Source organism: Vidua macroura, chromosome 11 (genome assembly GCF_024509145.1).
Source record: "Vidua macroura isolate BioBank_ID:100142 chromosome 11, ASM2450914v1, whole genome shotgun sequence".
Taxonomy (NCBI): Eukaryota; Metazoa; Chordata; class Aves; order Passeriformes; family Viduidae; genus Vidua; species Vidua macroura.
Window position 1 is genome coordinate 20,905,197 of NC_071581.1, and position 6,117 is coordinate 20,911,313.

A 6,117-nucleotide genomic window follows, 5' to 3' on the forward strand; every position below is an offset into this window, starting at 1 on the left:
CCTTCCCTCCCCCTGCCAGCCTCACGGGGGAAGGGACGGACTTTGGGGGGGAAACAGAGGCACTTCTGGCTCAAGCTGCAGAATCACCCTGGCCTGGCTCGCAGAGAAAGCTGCAGGGAGGAGTTAGAGCCTCTTGCAGGGCCTGAAGGGGCTCCAGGAGAGCTGGAGAGGGACTGGGGACAAGGGATGGAGGGACAGGACACAGGGAGTGGCTCCCACTGCCAGAGGGCAGGGATGGATGGGATACTGGGGAGGAATTGTTCCCTGGGAGGGTGGGCAGGTCCTGGCTGTGGTGCCCCATACCTGGAAGTGAGCCCAGGACAGGGCTTGGAGCAGCCTGGGACAGTGGAAGGTGCCCCTGCCATGGCTGGGGGTGGAATGGGATGAGCTTTAAGGTCCCTCCCAACCCAAACCATTCCATGATTCTGTGATAAACCAAAGCTCAGCTGCAAAGGGGCAGAGCCAGACTTTGTGCTGGATTTTCCAGTGACATTTCAGGGGTCATTGGTCATTGTCAGGCTGGAAAATGATGAATCCTGTGTCCCTGGGTGGGGAGGGACAGAAAAAGCCACAGCTAGCCTGCCCCAGTGCTGGTGACAGCCCTGTGCGGTGGTGAGAGACCACGGGGTCCTTCTGCCAACACATCTGTGACACTCCCTGCACCACAATTCCCTTGGCCAAAGAGGACAGATCCATCCATTTCTCCCTCTCTCCTTGGCTCCACTCCCCAGCCCTCACCAGCTCACCTCCCCTGCAATGCCCAAACCCAAACAGCCAGCACATGGAAAAAGCCCATTTTTGATGATTCCCTTCTGCCCAAGTGTGAGATCGGTAATTGAGGGTAAAATTCCACCCAGGGTCCTGAAAATAGCCCGATAAATGAGCTCAGCTCTTTGCTGGTTGACTCAGCTAATCCTTCAGCTGCCTCCAGACAGCTTTGATTGTATCTCCTCTCCTTGGGCTCCCTTTAATGCCAAGGCCGAGCCGTGGCAGCTGCAGCAGCTCCGTGCAATTCATAATCTGCCTTTATTCCTGGCTGCACCACTGAACAGAGGTCGGCTCCCGCTCCTGGCTTGATTTATGAATATGGATTTTGTTGGTTAAGCCATTAGGAGCGGTGATGGAGCAATTCCTCGTACATCCTGCACCGCGGAGTGCCTCATTTGCAGCCCGCCCCGCAGAACGTTCCCCCTGCAACGCCGTTCATGCAGGGAAGATTATATTAAGGCTTTGTCTGTAATGCTGTAATTCCACCTCGCCTCCCTGAGCCCTCTCCAATGGGAAACAACCCCGCCGCAGGCAGGGAAGCGCTGGGGAAAGGAGGGAACTCGTGCCCAGCGGGAGGGAGCTGATATCCCGCCCCAAAAGGCTTAAAGGAAAGTGTTAAATCCGCTGCCAGCCCAGCGGGGACCCCGCTCCGGCTGTTTGTGGTGCTGCCCCAGCTCCTCCATCCATCCGTCCGTCCGTCCATCCATCCATCCATCCATCCATCCATCCATCCATCCATCCATCCATCCATCCATCCATCCATCCATCCATCCATCCCAGGGGATGCTCCAGCCGGAATATCCGGGGTGAGGGGGGGCTCACCGTGCTCTGCCCGCCCGGGAGCAGCGCAGCCCGGCAGGGCAGAGCCAGCACCGCGGCTGGGCGGCCGAGCATCGCTCCCCAGGGAAGCCCAAAGCGCTCGGATCCCTCTCCCAAGGTCGCACTCCCCGGTGCCGGGTCAGCGCGTCCCAGCGCCGCTCCGCAGAGCTTTGTGCCGCTGCGGAGGAAGAAACAGGCTGTGCCCGGAGGCCTCGCTGTGCAATTAGAGAAAACAAAGAGCGAGAAGGGAATTGTGCGCCCAGCGCGGCGGGGGCCGGGATGCAGCTCCTGCTTCCTGGCTCCCAGCCGTGGTTATTTTTTCCCCATCGCTGCCGGATCCGTTTGTTTTGGAGAGGAGGTTTCCCCTCCAGCTGCCTCCATGCCCAGCACAGGGACAATTTGGCATCTTCTCCCTAAAAAAAAAAATAGCAGCGGCCAGGACGTGGTCACGGGTGAAACAAGCACGTTGTCCATGCGGGAATCTTTGGGAAGGGTCCCAAGCAAAGCCAAGTTTTCCCTTCACAGCAAAAACGCTTGGAAAGGAGCACGAGTAATATCCAAGTGTTTTCCAGAGCGGCAGAAAATTAAATTTCCATGTTATTTATCCAAGAACTCCTAAATGGAGCGGCTCCACCCAGCTCATCACTCACCAGCATCCCCTCGTTTGTTTTTAATTAGCAGGAGCACGCAGGGGCCGAGCCAGGCAGGTAATGGAGCTCGGGATCACGGGAGATCAGGAAAACCACCCCGACAGGCTGGGAGCAGCGCTGGGATGAAGGCACCGGAGCAGGGAACAAGGGGACACTTGCTCTGAAGGCTCAGGGGTGGTGGAAACCAGGATTGAGGGACTGGGGTCACACGAGGCTCCCTGGGAAGAGCCGGGACTGCAGCTCTGGGTGGGCGGCGTGTCCCAGGGCAGGAATAATTTGGGTTCCTGGAGGTGAGGAGGGGGATGACAAGGGGACAGAAAGCCCCAGGGAGAAGTGACCCATGGAGGGAAATGCTTCCAAGAGAGGTAAGACATGAAGGGAGAGAGCGAGGGGAGGGAATTTGGGGTTGTCCTTCAGGTACTGGAGATGGGATGATGGGAGCAGGGAAGGAGGGGCTGAGTCCCACAGGGGTGTCCCAGGGGTCCCAAGTGCCACAGGTACCTCCAGGGGTCCCGGTTTCCGCAGCTGGCCTGACCCAAGAGCCTCAGGGTGCAACATTTCACACGTCTGTGTGGCCCCCAGTCCCGCGAGTGTCCACGTGGATCCTGATCCCATAAATGTCAGTGTCCATTTGATCCCGATCTCACGAGTGTCCGTGTGGATCTTGGTCCCACAAGTGTCGGTGTCCATGTGAATCCCTGCCTGACACATGGTCATATCCATGTGGATCCCAATCCCACGAGTGTCCATGTCCATTTCTATGTCCATGCAGACCCCAATCCCATGAGTGTCCACGTAGATCCTAATCCCACGAATGTCCATCTCTGTGTCCATGCAGATCCCAATCCCACGATTGTCCACGTCCACCTCCATGTCCCTGCAGATGCCAATCTCACGAGTGTCCATGTCCACACAGAACCCAATCCCGCGAGTGTCCGTGTCCATGTCCACACAGATCCCAATCCCGCGGGTGTCCGTGTCCATGTCCACACAGATCCCAATCCCGCGGGTGTCCGTGTCCATGTCCACACAGATCCCAATCCCACGAGTGTCCGTGTCCATGTCCACACAGATCCCAATCCCGCGGGTGTCCATCTCCATCTCCGTGTCCATGCGGATCCCAATCCCACGAGTGTCCGTGTCCGGTCTCCAGGCGCCCCCTGGCGGACACGGCGCGGCCCAGCCTCGCCCGGCCGCGGCTGCTCGGGGAGAATCCCACGGGATCGAACCACGAGGGATTGAACCCACGGGATTGAACCCCACGGGATCGAACCACGAGGGATTGAACCCACGGGACTGAACCCCGAGGGATCAAACCCACGGGATTGAACCCACAGGAATGAACCCCGAGGGATTGAACCCCACGGGATCGAACCCACGGGATTGAACCCATGGGAATGAACCACGAGGGATTGAACCCCACGGGATTGAACCCACGGGATTGAACCCACGGGATTGAACCCCACAGGACTGAATCCACGGGACTGAACCCACAGGATTGAACCCCACAGGACTGAATCCACGGGACTGAACCCACAGGATTGAACCCCACAGGACTGAACCCACAGGATTGAACCCCACAGGACTGAATCCACGGGACTGAACCCACAGGATTGAACCCCACAGGACTGAATCCCAGGGCACTGAACCCCACGGGGGCTCTGAAGGGACGAGGTGACATTAAAGCAGGAGCCGGGAGCAGAGCCCATCACCCACAGAGGTTAAGCACGGCTGGGTGGTGGCACTGGGCAAGGAAAGGAGTGACAGCTCCGAGGGACTGGAGAAGGAGCTCAGGAGGCTTTAATTAGCCATTAATGAACCTTCTCCACCGGGAGGAAGAGAAGGGAATTCCTGCTGGGATGAGTGGAACACACCAGTTTGCTCACCCTCCTGCAGGCGATGCACTGGGACGGTGCAGAGGGGAGGGCAGAGCCCAGCATGGACAGCACAACGTTCCTCCTCTTTAGGTGCCTCCAAAAGCCTTGGAAGCTGGGAAAGGCCAGCTCGTGGGTCACAGAGCAAGGTGGGGAGAAAGGCAGAGGGAATGGCAGGGCCTGCAGCTGTCACAGCCCATCCTTCCCCCAGGCTCCAGCTTGGGCTGCCACTGGGAAGGGATTTCAGGCTCATATCTGGGGAATTTATTTAAGAATGGAGACCCACCCTTAATTTTATTTAAGAACGGAGCCCCACCTCACTGCCTGTCTGAAAGCAAAAGGTTTGTGGGTTTTAGGACAAGCCAGGCAGGAAGAGGCAGGAACACTGTGCAGGAATGCTGGGGCCTTTTTGGTGGAGCAGAGACCAAGACCCAGCACAGACAATGTCCCCAAACCAGTGTGGGATGTGCCTGTCCTGCCAGAGAGGGAATAATCCACCCCTGCACCACCTCTGGGACAGCCCTGTCAGGACCTGACCCCCCAGCAGATGGAAAAATCAGTTTATCCATCACTGAGCTGGGAGGAGGAACCCACCTGGCCTGGAACATCTCTGCCAGCTCTGAGGGAGCTCCTCTCCCCTTGGCCAGGGGTTGTAGCAAAGGAGCTCAAGTCCTGCACGGGTCCTTCACACCTCCAGCTCCCTTGGAAGGAGAGGGAGGCTCCCAGTCCAGCTCTTGGGAGTGGCTGGGCTGGGGTTCAGCGATGCTGCCTCTTGGAAAAATCACATTTGTGCTCCTCCAAGGCCAAACGTGTGGCAGGAGTCACTGAACTTGTGTTCTACTCTTGAGGACTGAACACTCAAAGGGGGCCTGCAGCACCCCAGAATCCCTGCATGGGATGAGGGGAAGGCATTGGTGATATAAAACATGTCTAATTTTTTTATATTTTATATAGTTTTATAAGATAAGTAGAAATATCTAGAAATATATAAAACATAGGAAAATATAGAAAAATGAAAAATATGTTATTAAGTCTATATTGAAACTATATTATATATTCCCCTCATGGGATGAGGGGAAGGCATTGGTGATATAAAAGATGTCTAATTTTTTATATAATTTTATAAGATATCTAGAAATATCTAGAAATATATAAAACATATAAAAATATATAAAACATAGGAAAGTATAGAAAACTGAAAAGTATAGAAAACTGAAAAGTATGGAAAAATGAAAAGTATGGAAAAATGAAAAGTATGGAAAAATGAAAAGTATGGAAAAATGAAAACCATAGGAAAACCTATAGGAAAACCTATAGGAAAACCTAGTATTAAAACTATATTAAAACTATATTAAAACTATTTTAAAACTATATTAAAACTATATTAAAAGTGGGAAATGGAAGATGCCAGACAGAGGACAGTGCTGGGGAGCTGTGACAGAGCTCTCCAGCCTGGATTAACCACCAGCACTGAAGCAGGGCCATCTCCAGATTAGGAATTCATGCCTGAATTTGGGGAGTTCAGAGCTCCACGGCCAGGGTTTGCTCTCAAAAACAATCAGCTGCCAAGGAGCTTACCAGCAAAACTGGGCTGCAAAAGTCAGAGCATGCCATCCCCTCCAGGACAGGCAGGACAGGGAACACAGGGCTGGCACAGGACCTGCAGCAGGAGGAGGAGAAGCTCCTTAGTGGCAGCTGAGCTCATGGCACAAGTTCTCCCATTTCCACAGACTGCCTTGGGAAAGCAGTGCAGAGCTGGAGTGGGTGTGAATTTGAGGTGTTGGAAACCCAGAGAACTCTGACAGATCCCACAGAGAAGGGGCTGACACCATCACCTCCCCCTCCTCATCCCTCGTGCTGGTTTGGTGCCAGCTCATCCCTTTCAGACCACGTGGAAGGAAGAATGGGAAAAAAAATATCCAGGATTACCTGGATATTTTTATATTTTTATATAATATAATATATAATATATTTTTATATAACATCCTCAGGCTTTGTTTCCTGCA